Genomic DNA, 20764 nt, shown 5'->3' with positions numbered 1-20764 from the left:
ATAGGCATGATGTTCTGCCATATAGGTGTTGGCCCAAAGTATTCACCACCAAATTCTGTGTTGTTTTAATGTCTTTGTCCTCTTCACAGTAAAACCTGAAAATTGTTGATGCAAGAACTTAGTGGTTTTGAGGTGGGTTTGGGTTTGGTTTTAAACTGAAACATTTAGACAACATTTACAAAAACCAATCCCCACCACACTTTAATATAGATATTAATGTGGTGAGCTCTGTCCCCTCCATGCTTGGTTAGGGATCCATTGGGAAAGTTAGTTGCTGAACTCTCCATTACGCTCCCTCAGATTCTATGATGTCTCCTTGTGTTAACTAAGGCTGGACACTCCACGTCACTAAGTCACTCAGGAAGGGGTGGAACAGGGGGCTCTGTTTATTATGCCAAAATATATTTAACAGAAATCCATAAACAAAAGAATGATAAGCCTGCGTGAACTGTAAAGAGCAAAAGAATGTTGGATAATTTCTATAAATATTAAATTTCTTTTAATAGACCCATGAATTGCCTTTTGTGGCAACTGAGGCTCTCTGATACTCCAGAAAGAGATTTCAGACAACTGCTTGCTGTATCTCAAAGAAAGGTGTCTAATGTAAATGCTTTCTGAGAAGCAACACACCACCTCAGGGGGATTTGCAAGCCTCAGATCTGCATGATCACAGGGCTTTCCTGTGGCTTGACAAGACACGTTCTTGGCCACGCCACACAGCTGACCAACAACTCCAGCTGCAGATGATGTCTCTTAATCTATCATCTGTACTTGATTTACAGCCACAGCATGCATTTCTACTTAGAGACAAAAAGGCTATGCACTTTTCACACGTGGTTCTTCATGGATTTGATCCAGTTACTTCCATGGCCCACTCTGAACTTTGAACACAAAAAGCACAAAAAGTGTGGTGATTTCAATATGTAATTATTGTGGTTATCAAGATCCAGGAAGGAAATAACTGCGTCTAATTATATAAAGTGAATGTGTACCAATAGCAGACTTTGGTAGTAGTCATGAAAAGTCTTCAGAAACTCCCAAAGAGTGGTGAATGTATCAGTAAGACTGCTGAGAGGCACTTTTCTGAATTTATTTTTCATTTCAAATACAAAAATATACAGCAGAACAGAGCTAAAATACATAGCAGTTTACTGCTTAAAGACCTGCATCAAGATTAAGATCAGTTTTCAGACTGCCTCAGATTTCCCCATTTTGATCCAGAGCAAATTAGTTAAGACCTGCTTCGTAGTTTACTGACGTTAATAAAAATCATTCCTGGTATGTTTTCTGGAACTTTGGGATCTGAATCTTCACCTTTACACTTCTTACTTCCATCCCCTTAACTGGATGCAAGGGATAAAAATTTATCAACCCCCAATCCCTTTTTCTGTTTCTATGGTATATCGTGTTAAATATCTATACAACTCTTGGCATACTGGGAACCTAAACTCTACATCTTGGAAGCAGTAGGCAGTAAGATTAAAAATGAACAACGATCATCTCATCAAAAAGCCACAGTGAATCCTTAGATTCAGACCAGACAGGACCAAGCCTACCTAGTTGTCCAACTGTCTTAAAAGAATTGCTGACTTCATTAGATTAGTGGTTAGGCAGCAATTTGTAAAAGTTGTCACTATAGTTCTTGTGAGACCAGTTTTCTGTCAGTCCCATGACAGAGGTCTTGTGTCCTGGATCAAAAAAATACTTAAACGTGAACCTTTCGTTGTCAAAGGTTTTAACTCTTGTGAGTGCAGAGAGTGAAAAAGATGACATAAATATGAATGAAATCACACAATAAAATTGCCAAAGTGATTATTGAGACTACCTCAAGACTTTTTTAAATCTTATGTTAGACTACTGTGTTGATATGGCAATGACTAACATTTTCAGGACACACTAAAATACGGAGTTTCAGCTCAGGATGCAATCTTGTTTGACATCTTGAAAATAAATCTTGACTTCTGTATGTCGTCACTACTTACCAAGGGTGGTAGCCATCTGAAGACTCTCTGATGACACCTGGGATTAAAAAAGAAAATAAAAATCAAGAAAAACTCCTATCAAAACCCAATATTCCTTTCCTCTTGACTAAATAAATTGAAAGAGATGAGGGTATTGTTTCTACCAGAATAACCAGAATTACCAGAGTAACCTACATCAAGATGCCTATTCAAAAGCAACGCCTATTTTTCTCTTAATTTGTTTGATTAAAAAATATCATTATCATTGGCAATACTACAGTTAGATACTGGGGGGAGTGTGGGTGGGGAGGTGTGCTTGACTGGTTTTGAATGCATTAAGATATCAAAAGATTTTTGTTACAAATCTTCTTCGAGTTGTTCCTCCCTGTTAAAAATCTGAAAATGGATCCACACTGTAGCCATCTCTATTTTTCACTCTAAACCCTATAGTGGTGTACTCTTTCTGCCTACTTCCATACTCAGTAAAGCATGAATTAAAAAATTACACACTCAGTCATTCCTTCAGACCAATCACATCCCTTTTAAAAATTCATTTATCAACTTCCCAATAGGGATAGCAACAAAAAATTGCCAGTACTGACTTCAAAGGCTTTGGTAACTCACGCTGAGCTGCTTTTCCCTAAAGTCTGCTGCCATCTTGGGTCCGTTAACCTGTCTTGCACTCTTCTAACTAATAACACCATTTAAGGTCTGTGTATTTTCTTTCTCTATCATTCTGTGTAGGCATCTTGTCCCTTCCAACTCAGTCAAAAAATCACCTTCTTGCCAAGTCAAAAACCATTCTTTCCAAGATACTTACCAGAAGAGTTTAAAGTATGTTACTTAAATCAAGTTCTTTGGCACTGGGAGATTTACTTTCTCCTCCATATATTCCGTCCAGTGTTGAACAAATAGCTAACACCAAACAGGATTAAGAGTAGTAACACTTGGCACACCTCAAATTTTGGCCTCTATCCAGTAAAAAGGCTAAAAGAGTATTTCCCTGTTGTTTGTAACTTCCCTTCTCATCTGGAGTATTTTTCTATGATGGCAATGTGCACAAATTTGCATCACTGCATTAGGAAAGGGTATTTCCTCATTCTCATTCACAGTAGAATTTATCTTAGAAAGGGCTGCAGAAAAGGATAGCTCCATAATTTTCATTTCCTTAGCACTATATGTTGGAAGGAAAAGGATTGACTGGACAGAGAAAACAAATTACATTCTTACTTCCAAAGTCAGCTGTTTCTGGTAAATATGGAAGCCAAAGCCCATGAAACCTATTGTCTCCAGTCCCTAGATTTGCTGCTTCTCCTCTGACAATTGTTCCTTGGTCATAGGAAGTCATTTAACAAGGTGAAAATTTAACCTTGTATACTGCTTAATATGATTTCACATTCAAACAGAATTCATATTTTGGAAGAAAATATTTAACTGGTGAGGGGAGGAGGGCAAGCCAAGTGAATTTTTAAATATAGCACATTTAAATTAAGCTTTGTAGCTTTCTCACTGAGATCACAGTTGTTCTAATGTCCTGTTTTCCTGTCCTTGGTGGATGTTTGCCCCAAGAAAAATCTCCCAGACACAACGCTGCACATAGAGAACAGAAGATACACCCAAGAGTTGCTGTCATTTCTCTGTCTAGTTGGCAGTGCTGAAAGTCATATTGAACTGGATCCACAAGTTCATCAGTCTGAGAAATCATAATAGCGAGAATAGTGATGGCTTCCCCATACCCTAGGGAATGATTGATATTTCATTTTTCAATTTACATACCTAAAATGATCTAGTGCGTGACCTACTCTAGTGATGGTTTACAGGGACAGTTTCTCAGCAGAAGGTAACAGATCTCTTTTCACGTTCATCTAAACCCACATAAAAAATGTATCTAGGGATTGAAAGATCAGGAGCCTGCTTTGGGCTCTGCTACAAAACCTCTGTCTACATTGGCATCAGACTCTGATTGCTCATTTGAAGAGAAAAGACAGTAATGCTTATCAACCCCATCAGGATTCCTGAGCCTTTATTTATTAGTGGACTTAACTTGCTTGGTTCGAGTACACCTCATTCACATCCTCTGACATCTACTATTTATTGGAAATGTACTCTCTACATTATAATAAAACCCAGGGAACTTCACCCTAGAAGGCTGAGGCTGCATGGTTATCACACACTGAAAAGAGACTGCTCACGTAGGTCCAGATTACTGGGATGAGGAAACCATAATAGGAGACATTATGGTCTGCTGGCGTGCTTCTCGACCACAGAACCAGGTCACCAGAGGTGAAGGTGAATGGTAAATATGACTGTGTTGTAGTTACCCTGACAGCTCTTTTTGGTACACAAGGCTTTGAAAATTTTACTAGACAATAAAAGAAAGATAAACAGTCCCCTCCTCTTACTCTTCAAGGTCAACTGTTGCTCTTGTAACCCCTTGAATCCCACATGAAACTGTATCATTGACATTGTTACCACCATCCCCGTATATTTGATCTATTATAAATGTGAAAATATAGTTAAATGTTTATATTACTAATAAAGGGTAAATAACCTTTGGGAAAAATAAATAAGACAAAACCTAATATATTTTGGTGTACAGATTCTGGACGCTCTCTAGGCAGGAGCCCTGGAGTCTTTTTCTTCTGTGTTACTTTGGTAAAATCACATCAGCTCTCGAGCCTGGTTTTTATTTGTAAATGGGGCAAATTACATATGCCCTTATTTGAGATATAGAAGTTAAATATGTTTGATGGCAGGTTAGAGGTACTGATCAGAGCCACTCAGCAAAGATAAGAACTAGACCAAAGAGAAATTCTGAATTATAACTGGAAGAGTGACAAATATTTAGAATTTCAAACTTTGCTCTTATCTAGGAGAAGTCTTGTTTGCTGGATATATTTCCAGACAGTTTTAGATTTATAATACCATTAGAACAACAACAACAACAAAGAAAAGTAGAAAATTCTGAACTTAAGGTACTCACCCAAAAGGATCTTTATGAACTTGGAAGGTTTTTTCCAGAACTTTTTCTCACTGAGTTTTATTATGGTTGCATCTTTTAAAATAGTAGAATAGCAATGCCAATGCTTTGATGTATGATGAAATAGAATTTACAAGAACTTCTGTCATCGTGAATATTTTTTAAAGGAAGCAGCAGGAAGAATTATGGATTGAAGAAGATGCTGACATAATCAACATTCTCCCTCTTTCGAATTTCAAAACAATGGACAGACTCTCTGGGGCTAGCATTCTCCTTGGTGTAACTCCAGTGAGGCCCAGAGTGCTGAACACAGAGAATTTGGTCAGAAACATGTTATTGGTCAATGCATGTTTTGGTGGATTGGTGCAAGTTTCAGCATTCTACCAATGCAAGGTTTATGTACCAAGTGTGCTCATGTCTATCTGGTAGGAAGGTGGCTAAAGAAACAGTTGATGATGTTTCTGTTCCAGTGTCCCTTTGCTGGAATTTTATTATTTGTCAGAGAAGGGTTCAAAACTTTGGAAAGTAATTGGAATATAAAGAAAGTTTCAAATGTTACAGCTGGAATGTGTATCTCCCATGAGCTGATCCAAAATACTAGGTCCGAACATCCCTCAAATCTGGATCCTTTACAGATCTAAATTTTGTGGCAAGATCCAGGTCAAGCAGTACTAATATATGGATTCACATGCCAGTAAGCATGTAAACTAAGCAGAGTTCAAAATCCAGGTCAGAAAATTTCCATACTCCTAATATAATCACCCTTTCTGCCCTAGCTCTTTGAGCAACTCTGAAGATTATTTTGCACTGCTAAAGCAGCACAAAATATTTCAGAGAGATAAAACTATCATGATAGAGAGACTAGGGTCAACAGCTCAGTTCCCAATTTTAAGAAAAAGGCTATAGAAGGAGAGCAGAAAAGGCAAGCCCCAAAGAAAATAATTGGTCAAGAAAAAGCATTTTTGCTGGACTGTGGAAACAAAATAGCTTTCCCTTTGTGACCTCAGCTGCAGTGACATTGCTAGCTACCCCTTACTGTCTTTGGATCATGGAGCTGCCTTCTGGGAAAGAACTGCTGGAACCAGGGGGGATAATGAACCACAGGGAGGAAGGTGGTGACTAAACAGTCTGCTTGCTATCTTCACAGAGGAACACAACGCACTGGAGGTCAGCAAACTGTATGAATTCTAATCTTGCTACCTTCAGAGAATAGGATATCAGAGTAGATTAAGCAAACAAGTTTCACTGTATATATTATTAGTAAAAAGAGATAATGGATCACTGCATGGGTGGACTGAATGCAGGGGGGACGGAGAAGGGAACAGCCAAGTGTTCTTGGCAGTGCCTAGAAAGGGGAAAAGAAAACTGACAGTTCTTGATAAACAGTCTCAGGCCTGAAGATGCCTTGTTTTTTTGCCAAAACATGTTAAACAAAGTAGAATTGTCTTTTCCCCCTGCAAGATTAATTTTTAAAAACGCAGAAAGCCCCATGCACATTTCTACCTGCCGTTTTGCTGACTGCTTTCAGAGCTGGTTCTCAGCAAAGAATACATTGGAACACTGTATCTCTGGTATGCATCTGAAGAAGTCAGTAAAGCAACCCAAAAGAAGATAATTTTTCCCTCCTGGATATATTAATAACTTGGAACAAGTAATAAAATAAAATTGAGAAACACAATAATATTCTGTATAATTTGTTTCTTTAATTATGTTACATGAGAAAACAAACTTACATATCCACCTACATTTGACTAGTTATGCATTTTGAAGATTCAGAATATCACTTCAAAATTTCATAGGGTTTTCAAAGTGTAAAGCAAAAAAATATATCCACATCTTTCTGAGGCACAGTATATTGCTGGTGTATTAAAAAGAGTACACTCAGTTTGAAAAAGGTATAAAACACGAATTTAAGTTGTGGTACAAAGTTTATGGACCCCCAAGCACACCTTGTGTGGTTTTCACATGGACTCATTTCCACAATTGAACAAATGAGAAGACAAGATTACATTGCTTGATTTTGTCAGATTCTAAAATGATTTTCAGATCTAAAATGTCAGAACATTTTAGAGCTGAAAAATGTTCATGGATTTAAAATTGCTGCTGGATCACTTTTCCTGAGATCCAACTTTATAGCTGTAAACTTTACCCCTGGATTTGTTTTCTTGTTTGTAACATAGTTCCCCACACACCTGGCCGTGGAGAATTTCTGCAAGCTGAAGTTCTTCAGTGAGATGACATATAGTCTGACTGAGCATGGTAGCATGTCAGATTAGTTGTTTTCAAAGGCCCTATAGACAAGTTCAACACAGTTATTTGGTTTGATTTAATCAGCTCATAAAAGGTTTAAAATCCACATTATAATATGTATTAATAATAAGAGTAAGGCAACCATTTTTCTAGGAATACAGCAAATGTCACAGAGCCAGTCCCTGTATGGTGAGATAGGTAAGAGCCCTTATGCACATTTTAAAGAGCAATGAAGAGGATATGGGGGTCACAAAGATAATTTGCTCCACAGCTGGGAACAAGAATCAGTTACCTCAAGTTGCAACCAGCTTCACAAATCAGATTAAGTAAGGGCGGCAGAAAAAATAAACTGAGATTGTTCCAGTTGAGCAGTAGGCCATAACATAAGCTTGTCATGGCCTCTGGATTTTTAAAAGAAGAATATGCAAACAGAAGATAAAGAAAATCAAATTAAGGCACAAAATACATCTCTGAACAACTGAGTTGGTTTAACTCTGCATTGAAAACTGAGCTGAGCTTTATGTACTTAGAGGGCATCAGAAGGAGAAACATTTGCTTTGACCACAGAAGCTTAAATGAAGAAATGAGAAAAGTGTCCACATCAAACTTGTTTTGCATCAGATTAATTTGTGAGAGGAACGGGAAGGATTTAATGACAGCAAAACTGTGAGTTGTCATTTCACCAGTTTCCAAGTGGCAACTGAGGTCATGTCTAGTCAGTGTATGAATAAGAAAAGTTGGTGAAGAAAATGGATGAAGTTTCTGCCACTGGTGCTCTACTACTTGAGTCAGCACTCACCTCATTGAGGGGAAGTTGTAGAGACAGTTTCCCTCATAATTGAGATGAGGGTTGCAGATGACCAGTCAAACCGCAGCCTGCCTTCTTCTCTTGTCAGCCTCAAAAAGGGTAGCTGCCTTGACAGGCTTTTCCTTTCACATACACAATTCATGTTGCACCTCTGCAATCTACCATATCTTACTCTTTAAACAGGCACATTTTACTCCAGTTTCTACAGTATGAAGAGCCCAGAAAGCAGTTCTGCTAAGATGATCTAATAAGACAGTCAGCAAAGTTCTCTGGAGAGCTGAGAAACAGTGACAAACCCAGAGAAATGAAGGGTTGTCACACATCTACAAAATAAGAAGTCAGGCTCATCAATCTTTTGCTATCAAAACACTCTCTCATACATACAAATCTCTTCACTTGCTTTTGTGAAGCTGTTTCAGCAAAGCATGATAAAATGCCAGAGAGTAGATGAGGATAACAGCAAGGACTAGGTGGTAAATTCAGATGCACATATATCATTCAGAGACCCAGTGGAACTATCTGATTGGAGTTTGGCTGGAGTACAGGCTGCAAATAACTATCCTGAGAGATCAATATAGTGAATGTAGCTGTATAACTGCTACAGCTTTGTTTTCCCCATTCTGTCTCCTTAATATTGAGAAGAACCTGAACACCTTATAATTTTGTAGACAGTATACAAAATATATATTTCTATTTGTTTTGCTTTGGCTGTGGCTTGCCTTCAGCTAACCCAAACCAGTTTCACTGGTTAGCTATGTAAGCACATAGTCAGCTGTCGAAGTCAGAAAAAAACTCAGTTTAACATTTACAACAAAACAGCATCTCTAGCACATTGATCTGCAGCAACTCTGAGTGCAGAAAGACGCACATTAAACCATCAACACCACTGTCTTCAGCACAAACTTGGAGGTTTTACCATTCAGGTGTGGATCAAACCAGCCTGCCTTTACCTTCTGGGCTGTAATGAATTCCCCTGAAATGCAGTATGGCTTCTGGCCAGTAATGATCTGCAGCTCTACAATTTACTTGCACTCCTCCAGTGTTTGGGGGCTAAATTACAAATGTCTAAAGAGATAACTACAGGTAAGTCAACTAAGTGGATCCCAATGCTCTCCATTCAGAAGGCAGACTGGGTATAAAATGTTACAGACTTAAATAACTGAAATAAAGAGAAACAAGAGAGCATTGCAGAGTAATAGTAACCTTCAGGTGCTTTACATAGTGGCTTTGCATAAATATAATTTTTATACATTCTCATATATGAATATATAAATATACACAAATATCAACTTAGACACACACACTTAAATGGTTAGAGAGAGAATATTGGGAAAATTTTCCACTCCTGCCCAACAAAAGGTTAGTCTAAGTCAAGGTTTTTGACATAGATCATTTCCATCAAGATTAAAGTACCATTGTTTTTGAAGTATCTTTGAATACTTTTGGAAAAGGAATTGCTGGGGAGTCAGGTGTGCTCTGCTTTGGGAAAAAAAAAAAAAAAAAAAAAGAAAAAGTCAGCAGCATTTTACACAAGTTCTCTAATGCTGCATCTATAACTGTATCAAAGAAGAGTTTCACAGCAATTTAAGCCCTTTATTTATTTATTTAAAACCTGTGGCCGTTATGGATGGAGGAACTTTTGCAGAGCTACAAGCACATAATTGCTAAATGTAGCTGTGCACAAAGCAAACTTTGTTAATTCAGTACTAACCTTGCAGTCTAGAGGATACAGAGTAACTTCTGTCCCTCTGTGTCCTGACACTGGGTCATTCTTAAGTTGTTAAAAAAACATTACGAGGAAAACACAGAGCCAAAGGTTCTCCAGCAATTCTCCCATGCCTCAACAGCTCAAGTCAAGCTAAAGAAGGAAAATCGTCTGTGGTTTTATGCTTGTGTGGTAAGTACACCTCACTCCATCTCCAGGATGATGCTAAAGGATCCCTCTGACCTGGGATAAGAGAGAACCAGTAGCCACTGCACAGAGGAGAAAAACTGCACAGGGTGTTGTCATGCTAGGCAGAAAGAGCAGAATCTTTCACTACTCCCCTCAAATCTGCTCCACTAGTCATGTAAGGCAGGTTAAGGAATATAAGGGTGGAGAGATGGTGAAGTGCCCAATTAGAGATTCTGCCCTTGTCACCATATGGCTTCCACGACCTTCAGAACAGCTAAACAAATTCTAATGTGTTATAGGCATTTTAAGTCATCTTTATTCCCCATGCACCCTAGACTCTGGGCTTTTCTGAAATAACATCTTTAGGAGGAAGAGACAGAGGCTATATAAAACCTACAATTATTTCTTTTTAAGCACACCCTAATGAAATACTGTTGAGAAAATCAACGATCCCTGACTCACCTCCATAAACAGACACCAATTTCCTGCCTCTACAAAACAGGCATCAGCATGCTCTGTCATTAAATCACTCAAGTAAGAATCATTTCCACAATTTCTGTTTGCATTCTGTTTCTTGACAGTCAGTCTCAATTTTCCTTTTCCTCTGCTTCATCCCATCATGTGAAGGCCCACCTTTGAGGCCACCTCAGTCTCCTCTTCATTATTGTTCTCAAATATTTTTGTCTTAGTCATCACCTCTGTCAGATGGTTGAGAAGAACAGCCCTGATCATAGAGAGCTTCCACTCCCTTTCCCAACCACCATGGAGAAGACAGGTTTCCTTTTCTAACAAAAGTCCTCTATAATTTCAGCCTGAATATGAGATTTACTTCTCTACTCCTGCAGCTGAGGACTCCCTGGAAGGAGAAATGCAATCTTTTCTTTCAAGTCAGCATGTAATTACATACAGTCCAGACATGGCCTGTAGCATCTTCACAGTTATTTTTATCCCAGAAAAGGATTAGGTTGGGAGCATCACCATAGAATGTGTTCTAACACAGAGTAGGATCAGAGCCAAAAAGTACTGGAATAGAAACCTCTGACTACTCTCAGCCTTAAGTCTAGCCCAGAGTCCATGGTACTTTTGCCACTCCCATGCTTCCATTACCTGCGTAGCCTAAACTATTGTGCATTATTTTGGTGCTTCTCTGTGAGATAGGAACGACTAAAAGCTCTGTTTTGGAAATGAGCAACCAAGGCACAGAAAGAGCCAGATCTCTCCATGAAACTGAATGTTAATTCCTTTACCCTTACTGAGCCATAACTAGAGTTTAAGTCCAAGTGCTTTCACTGCTGCACTGAAACCAGAGTCCTAAACAGCTTTGTGTCTTCACAGGTACTGTATTCATAAAAATAAAACAAACCAGCCATTCCCCTCGCCCCTCACACTGAAATGATTAACCAAAGAGGAGAACGCTTGTATACAACTCGTGCTCTTTGATTTGAGTACAGATCTGAAGCAGTTCAAACTGGGAATAACATCTCAAAAATAAATCCGAAGATTAGGCCTAAACCCATAAGAAATTATTATTAAAAGCAAACTGATATGGATAACATAAAGTATGGGAACTTCTATATTTCCTATATTCTCCTTTGTTTAGAAACGTTCCTATCTCCCACTCCTTCAGCTTTTGCAGTATATTTTCAATTTAATGAGTCCTGAAATGTTACAACTTCCCACATCTTCCACAATAATTTTTCAGCTCTTAATATAACTCTTGATTTCAGAAACTGAAGCTGGGCACTGGTACCAAGAACACTAAATCAACCCACTACCAGTCTGGTGTTTACAGCTGGCATGACTGGAAAATCATTGAGTGTGTTTTTAAATTACATCCTCATTTAAAATGACAGCACTGCAAACTTTAAGTAAACCACGTTTCTCCTACAAAATGGCTGGGGTTCTGAACAAAGTTACAGGGGACATTCAGCAGTTGGGAAGCTATGTGCAGATCTGGCAGCAGAAACAAATAACCCAGTCCTGACAAAGAGGCCAAGACTAATAAATGCCATCATTCATTGCTATCTGGTCAGACAGCAGTTTCACAAAGGACCATATGCTAACCTGGTTGTCAAGTATGGGTGGAGCAAATGCTTCATACTTTATTACTGATGCCAGAATTTCATTGCTCAGAAATTGCCCAGGTGAAGATAAATCTCTCCATTCAGCAGGAGATCTAACTGCACAATAGGGTCCTTTGCACACAGAACTACCAGTTCCAACAAGATCATGCCTCAGCCTGTACTTCAAGATGTTGCTTTCCCCTTCGCACCCCTCACCCTCTGGCTCTACTCCCTCCCACCCTCTTCCTGCCTCCTGTCCTCCTCACACCCAGATCTCCCCCTCAAGTATCAAAGCACCATTCAAGACAGCAGTTTATTTTGCTGACCAACTTACATTCTCAGTTTATCACTTCCTCTGGAGCTGCAGTGCCAAGACTCTTTCTCCGGTGGACAGAAAGTCATCTGTTAGACCAAAGCTTGTTTTTGCAAAAGCAGTGTAACTGGTATGTTTATCTCACCAGGGGAAATGCCTCCAAAGTCTGATTTCCATAAAACTTTCAACAGGAATCCTATGTTACCCGCCTCAGCTGAAGCAGCTTTGTGATACCATCAACAGCAGAAATCATCCAAGCAAAATTAAATAGGAGCTGTTTGAGTATGCTTTTTCTTATGCAGTAGCACTCAGAAATACAGTCAACAGAAGCTGATAAACATGTAAATTTATGGGCCTGGTAGCTTCCTAAATAAATAAGCTATAATTACTCCAGGCTCACAGTAGCAGCACTTTCAAAAAAAGCTTGTGTACAGAAGTTTAGAACTAGTTTCATATTAAGTTTGAATTAAAACTCCAGATCAAATTTTCCTTAGACAAGTTCACAGCTTCTTGTTAGTAAGAGCAACGGAGAAAAAGGAGTGTACTCCCTAATCTGAACATTTGTGCAAAAAACAAGGATGAACTGAAAAGCCACAATAGAGTGTGGTGGTTGGTGGCTTCTGTCACTGCAGAATCAATAACATATTAAAGGAGTTAAAACACTTTCAAGCTCTCTTTGCTATTTTGCCTGTTGTGACTTAGCAGCAAGAGCTCTGAACTGAGTGTAAGAAATGTCCAGAGCAGCTTTACGGCGTCATTGATGAAACACTAGTTTCTCCACACAAGCATCAATTCAGCCTAAGATGTGCTTGGAAATGTGGTTTGAATCCCATAAAATTTGCTTCTGTCAGGAGATAGCCCATGTAAACTGAACAAAAAAGAGGCTGCCTGGTGTGGACCCTGGGAATCCATTCAAATATAACGGCTGCTGTTGAAGTGGGGGCTCAGTATTTCACTGAAGGTTTTATGCTGATCACTTACCCAACTTTTCAATAAATGTAGCATATACTAAAATAAAATCCTGTGCTATCCCATTTATTAACATTTAATTATGATTTCCATCTACTCCCCTTCCTAGACCCACTGTAGCCAAAAACTGTCACACGGTTTGCCTTTCTTCAGTGTTTTCTGTATAATATGTAATGTGAGCCTTCTCACACTGAAAAGTAGTTATTAGTGATGCTAGGCTGAAGAGCTAAAATACTGGATCTTTTGCAGAAAAACAAGTGCATTCATGATCAGGGGCTTCTAAGAGTTTATTCTGAGACCTGCCACAGTTTTCAATACTATCAGCGTAACTGTCAGACAATTGTTCTTTGGGTGAGGGATATTGCTACCATTTTAAAAACAAGGCTAAGATCCTTCTTCCTTAGAATTTCAAACCAGATGTTTGGCTTATGTCCTTTAATTAAATTAAATGTACAATATAGCCAAGACTACTGTTTCAGTCTATCCAAAACAGGCTGCACAGTCAGAAATAGAAGAGAGATCACATTGAAACACCTGGCAGTATGTGTACCTCTGGAGTAACACTCCCAATCCAAAAGTTCTCTGACTTCAAAACTAGTTAAGAAATTTTCAGTTTGACCACCTCTGTGCTTGAGAGATTGAGAGCGCTCTAACATACTGAGCTAGCATCATGGAATTCCTGATTATTTTCTAAGTCACCTGTACATATGGTTTGAACCAGAAGGAGCCACCCCTAGGTAGACTAGGATGTGTGAAGGTACTGAATGGAATCAACATCTGAGTCAAAACAAGTCTGGAAATGATTGATCTAAAGTTCACTGAAATTAATGCAGAGAGTCTGAGAAACATGGGCATTCACAGTCTGGTCCTATTTAATGTGGAGGAATCTCATGCTCTGAATTTCAGCTACTCTTAATTTCTTAAGCACCTACGGAGCACATGTATTCAAAATACCTTAGAAACATGAACTCTCAAAAACACATTGCCATTAAGGATCAGGCCATTGCTGTCACCCTACATTAACAGTAGTGCATCCTGCAGTTCTAATGGCTGGTTCTGACTGTCAGAACTGAGGTAATGACAAAGTTTGCTTTGAACTACATTTTGAAGGTCAGCAGAATATCTATGGCTTCATCTATACACTAATCACCACAAATCACCATGTGACACCTTCAAGAAACATGCTATAAAGCTGCAATTCTAATTATTTACTCTGTATGCTTTCTGAAAGGAGTTTATGAGAAGAAAAATGCAATTCAGAAAGCCAGTTGATAAAGAGAAAAAGTTATTCCTTCCAATTACTTACAAAGAAATAATTACCTTTCAGGTACAGCAGGTGCTAACCAGGGACAGGAATTTGTTTCTCCTATATATACCCATACCATCCTCCGAGAGGATAGTGGAACATTTCCACTTATTTCCCTATAGGATCTTTACTACTACATTGACATTGAAGTGACTTTTTAATGCATTTCATGCAGAAGTGCTGGAAATAAGGCATATATTTTCATAGCTTGTCTAACTGAAGCAATATAAAAGGTCATAGCAAGCAGCCAAAGCATTCCCCATCTGGACAGAGGAGAGAAAAGGAAGTCTTGTCTTAATAAGTGATGGACAGGTCATTGCCAGTCTTTGTAATACTGACCAGTTACATAATTAGAGGTGATAAAGCTGTAGAATAGTCCCCTATGCAAAATGAAGGTCTAACAAATTTCATTAGCATTTAGAAAAAGTGATCATTGTTGAGCCAACTCGGTGACATGTAAGTCAGCATCAGCTGTCCCCAAGCTAATCCAAAATTGAAATTGTGTTTTACCACGTCACCACGTAAAAGCCTATAGTTAATCTGTAAATTTCCATTATGGTTGAGAGATAATGGTGTGCTACCTTATTCTTCACATGATGTGTCATTCATATTTAGTCTCAGATTCAGCAACTAAATATGTCAGTGGTTAACAACAGTAGTAACTAAGGTTTTATATATGGTTCACTCTGCAGCTTTCTCCTTTTCCTTCAGAAGCATTGCTTCCTCCACTGCAGCTGCTGCCAGGACCCAGCCTAAGCCCTGCAACCAACACTATCTCTTCCAGAACCAGCTCATTTTCCACCAACAGATTAAAAAAACCCAACCAAACAAACACCCATCACCCCACCAAGAATACAGAATAAAAAAATTAATTTTCCAATTCAAATTCTTACTCATGCCACACATTTTTCCATGGCAGAAATAAAACACCTGAGCAGTGTGACAATACATACTACCAAGCAGGCTGCAGCTGCCACACCAAAGTGACAGAGGAAACCAGTTTTTAGTGTTAAAGGCTTCTATCATCAAGGAGACAAGAAGATAAATACAAAGGGTGGAAAACAAAAGAAGCAAACTGGATAGTAGATACTAAATGAAAACAGTTACCTATTTGGATTCTTTGCGTTTACTATCATCTCTCAAATTCTACAGATGTTAGCTAGGGCACATCAGTCATGATCTGAAGGAAGGGCGTGTGTCTGTGGTTATTGCCCAGTATTGCATGGTTTGTTGCAGTGCATATGTGCCAAACTGGATGACATTAATGAAGAATCTGTGCTCTGTCCATCCTTCTCACTGCTCGTCTTTACTAACTTTGTGCCTACAATTACTTCAGTTGCAAGGTAGTAAGGCTGGATACAAGACTAAGTGAATAACAGGTTAAAAACAGGTCACAGGTTAAAAAATAGCTTAAACTGTGAATGCTAACAGGTAGCAGATAGTTGAGATTGTGTTGGTGGGTAGGTCGATGAATGTTCAGAACTGAACCTTTGAACTCTCCAGCAGAAGCCTGGTAATTGCTAGCTGCAACAAGTGCAGGGTGTTGTAGGTTTTGAAAATATCTGGATTAAACAAAGGTGACACATCCCAGATTCTTCAATTAAGAAAGAGACATGAGACAGAACCACCAGTTAGGAGGCTGACTACACATTGTACTTCTTCTCACACATTATTTAGATTGGGACAATCAGGGATATATGGTTTCAGAAAGAAGAGTCCAAAAAGAATAGTTCCCATAGAGAAACAGTAATCTTGGAGAGAAGAGAAGGCCCTGGAAAGAGGAACATGAAGATCCTGCCTGGAGGAAGATCCTAGAAGTGGCAGAAGATTCAGGTGATCAATGTGGAGATAAATGCTGGGGGAGGCCCAGGGGAGTTGGCCAGTAACACCTAAGACTGGCAACTGGAAGCATCAGCACAGCGTGAAGCACCATGACTTTCTGCTCAGCCTTCCTGGATCAACAGCAACCTCCCATGGGGAAGGGAAGTTGAGTGGTGTAACACTGATGGGGGAAGCATGTGCACGAGAGAGATAATCAAGGAGGGTAAAAGCTTGTTTAAAAGTTCGTGTTGGTTTTGGGGTTTTTAAAGAGTTTTTAAAAGGTAAAAGTTTATTTAAGAACCTTGACAGTTCTTCAATAAACCCCAGTAAAACTCCACTATGGGCTGTCATTAACTCTCTGTCACCCATGGCATCGATGTTCACTGTAATGTAAAAGAGATTCATCCATTGCCATGGCTTATACTGGACACACAGGTAGTACCACAGAGCTGCTGGACATAATGTCATCAGCATCCATGACAGTAGAGAGACCTCAACCTCATTTTCCTTCCCCATGGCTGCTCTTCCTTCCTCCAGGAATCCCAGGTTTCCAAAAGCTTTCTTCTCATATTAACTGATCAAGTGACATGCCATGACTACCCAGAGGGAGGTGAGGGCAGGAAACTGAAGCTATGATAAAGATGAGATTGCTGTCCCCTCCCCTGGCACTAGTGATTTCCAGGACTGCATAAGAGTAGGGGAGAGATGGGGCTACAGAGGGAGTTTGTCAATGGGTGAGAATCCAAAATCCTCTGCATAAATCCATGTTCTCCGGGGGTGAGGAGCAGGAGAAAGCAGAACTCTAGCTGGAAATGTGTATGTTGTTAACAGTATGGTAGAGGAATGTTAAACAGAAAATTTAACCCCTTTTTATCCTTCCTTCCTATTTCCCAGTGAATCTGTAGCCTGTAATGATCATTGCTACTCTAATCATAGGGAAAGATGACATGTCAAATGAGTGTGCCACAACTGCAAGAGGAGAGTAACAGAAACATGAACAGTTTTCAGGAGGTGGAATGCCTGATCTCCTGCTTCAGTGCTAAGCCACATACTTGGGAAGAGCAGAAATGATCCAAAATCTCTTAAATGTTAGCAATTCTCAGACTCCTACAATAAACCCTATCTTGGCTCAGCTGGAGAAAAAAAAGACAAACACCAAAACTACCAATGAATTTGCAGTGAATCATCTGGCTACTAGTCAGTTTTGTGTGACATAATTTGCATGGTTTTCATAAACTGCTTTTTGTTCTCTTATGTTCCAAGCCAACAAACTTAAAATGAGCAAAGTATTCCAACTTCTACAGAAACCTTGCGGGGCTGTGCTTCAGTTTTCTGGTTAGGTTGCACAAGCCAGGCTGCAGCTATGCATGCACAGAGGTTACTAGAGTAGAGCATACCAACATCCAGCGCACCAGCACAAGGAGTTTTTGGAATCCCCCATATCCCAAGGAAGGGGCTTCCAAAATCTTTCTCTCCAGGAGTGAGAAGATCCTATTTGATGGATCAAAATATCACTGCCCACTTTCCAAATCTCAGTGTCTCAGCCTCCATACCCAGTGTCCATCTACTGTAGGTTGGCCCTTGGCCTTAACGTGCAGTCCACAGTTTGGCTAGCATCCAAGGCTCATGATCCACAATTTGGCTAGCATCTGAGCCTGCCTAAACTTGCTTTTCAACCTGAAAAAATGTTTTGTGCCAAAAATATATTACATTGCCTGACATTCTAATGAAACTTAGCTGCTGCATACACACTATATTTGTTTTGCATAAGTTAACATGGTGACAACAATAAAGCTGAGTAATAAGAAAGGATGTACCTTGCTGGGAAGCAGATCAGCAAAAAAAAACCACTTCAAAGAAAATTTCTTTGTGACTGCCAGGTACTTACTTTCCTATAAGCCTATTTAAAGAATATAGCATTTGATTCTTAAAATATTATGGGTTAATGTGACCTTAGGAATATAGGCAATATACTAAACTCACAAAATACAAAGATTTATAGATTCATTATAGTTTCCTTCACTGAAAATCTATTTTAAAAACACGCTGAGAAATAGGATTAGATTTTAAACTTTTCACTGTTCTACAACTCTTGCCACTTGTAAATTGAATTTGTGTATTACAACTAGTTATTTAAGTCTTTAGTCAAAAAGCAAAAAAGTAATTGGGTCAGATGACTTCTTAATAATTCAGGACACATTTCTGATATGGATGCCACAAGACAAATTAGTTCACAATTTTACAGGAGGTGTCACCGAACAGCAGGCAGTCTTACTTCAATGGAAACAGAACTGTCTTTTTACTGGTTTGTATGTTAGTTTCTTTAGGAAAGCTGTAACAATCAGCAGGGAATTTAACTCCATCTTAATACTTACCTAGAATCAATTTTGGAGAACCAACCCAGTGTCAGTTCTTGGGACACTGCCTATAAATAAACCGCTAAATAGAGCACAATCATGGACTGACCCAAGGCAAAGAGGCATTTTCTTCCACTCATCCTCTGGGGAGAATAAACCCACTGCACCACACAGTTTTACTGCAACAGAGCTAACTGAACAGTGCAGACCAGAGCCAGAAAGAGTGAGTAATCAAGAAGTCCTGGGAATCAGAGGGCTGGGGCAAGAACTCACTCTCTATCTTTTATTTACCAGTATACCCATATCCTGGGACCTTCATGCTGATGTTTATGCAGAGTACTGAAAATAGGTTGTTTGCCTGTATTTTACTGACCATTCTTGTGCTAGCAATAGTGTAAGTAACATCAGTAAAAGTTTATTTCAATATATGCACAGATTGCACTAACAAAAATTTCTGGGAGACAGTAGCTGCCACCCAGCAGAATGACAAATCAATATATTAATCTGCCCAGGGCACTTACATCATGTGGTCTGAGGATATTAACAGAATATCCAATTTTGCAGAATGTCTTCAAGTGATGAGCTGCAATTTCCACTGTTGCAAATAAGAGAATTGACACTAGGACTTTAACCCCTTTGCCATAGCAGGGAAGGGAAGCACAGTTACAGCTGCCATACCACTGGATTAATAATCTTTCACTCTAGAAGTAAAACGTTAGGAAACAATATTTAGTTATTTTACAAGAAAATCTTAAAACCTCTAATAGGAGACTTAAAACCAAAACACAACAACAACAATAAACCAAAAAGGCAAGATCATTCCCATTTTTCCTTTCCAATAACCAAACCATGACAAACTATTAACTCTGCACATAATTCTATTTTATGGTCCCTGCACTTCTTTGTACTCTCATATGAGATGAGGAAGAAAGAAAGGACTTTTGCAAAGCAGTCACTTCAGAGCTTCTGCCTTTGCACCATCAGAGTGATAATGGTATTGTTTTGTCCAACTGCAGATAAGGGAGATTCTTGTCAATTACCCCCAGTGATTTCTTTAACTCAGTGTCGAAAAACATTAGGGTTCACTCAAGCTTCCAACATAGTCAATGGCAAGAATGCCACTGACTCTCTGGGGAATGACTGAACCATTAAAAAGATACCTATTACAGGTGACATAAATACTATGTTCCTGCTATGTGAGTTCCTTGAGGTCATCACAAATTAAAGTACCCTTGGAAATGCAGGACTCTTCAACTGCAATCAACCTAGAATCCATTAACAAGAAAGGGATTCACTCACTGGGAAAGGTGTAGAAAACTGTTCCTGTGAGCTGTTTATAACCAGAATCTCTGAACAAGAGATCAACAAATACGCTGATTTACCTGAACCGTGGCACTAACGCTCTTTGATGTCTCTCTCATCCAAATACATGAAAGCTCTAGTCTTTTTCCAAAGGTGAAAATAAGATGATTTTGAGACAATTTATCTGTAACACAGTGGACACTCAGTTCTTTCTTACTTTCTGTCCTAAACTGGACTTTTGCCATTTTAGGCATTATTTTCACGTTTTCCTTTAAAACTCCCACAACAGTTTGAGTTAGGAAGATCTCAGCTTTTAATTTTTCTTCATTTTTAACTGAGTAATGTAGTATTTGTTGTTCTGGAACAAAGGGGGAAATGTCACCTATCTGAACTCAAAAATTAGCTAGAAAGATGTATTCTTCTCTTAAAAAAAAAAAAAAATCCTGAGTTTTGACCTGGTTTCTGGTGATCCCTGAATACTTGGAGCTAGTCCTATCAAGTGTATAGCATTTGTTACTCACTAGCTACTGTTTATCACATTGTGTGAGAGAGCGAGCATGGAGGAGCAGTTGCATGCAAATTGTGCCTTTAGTACTACTTGCCCCCCAAAAGTTTAGGGTATATAGTGATTTTTGGGAGAGAGCCAAGCAGGTAGGAAGTACATATGCTTCATATCTTTAATTATTAATAGAAACTGACAGATTAGATAGATAGATAGATAGATAGATAGATAAGAAGCT

This window comes from Athene noctua, chromosome 3, assembly GCF_965140245.1.
Source record: "Athene noctua chromosome 3, bAthNoc1.hap1.1, whole genome shotgun sequence".
Lineage (NCBI taxonomy): Eukaryota > Metazoa > Chordata > Aves > Strigiformes > Strigidae > Athene > Athene noctua.
Note: the sequence above shows the minus strand (reverse complement) of the source record.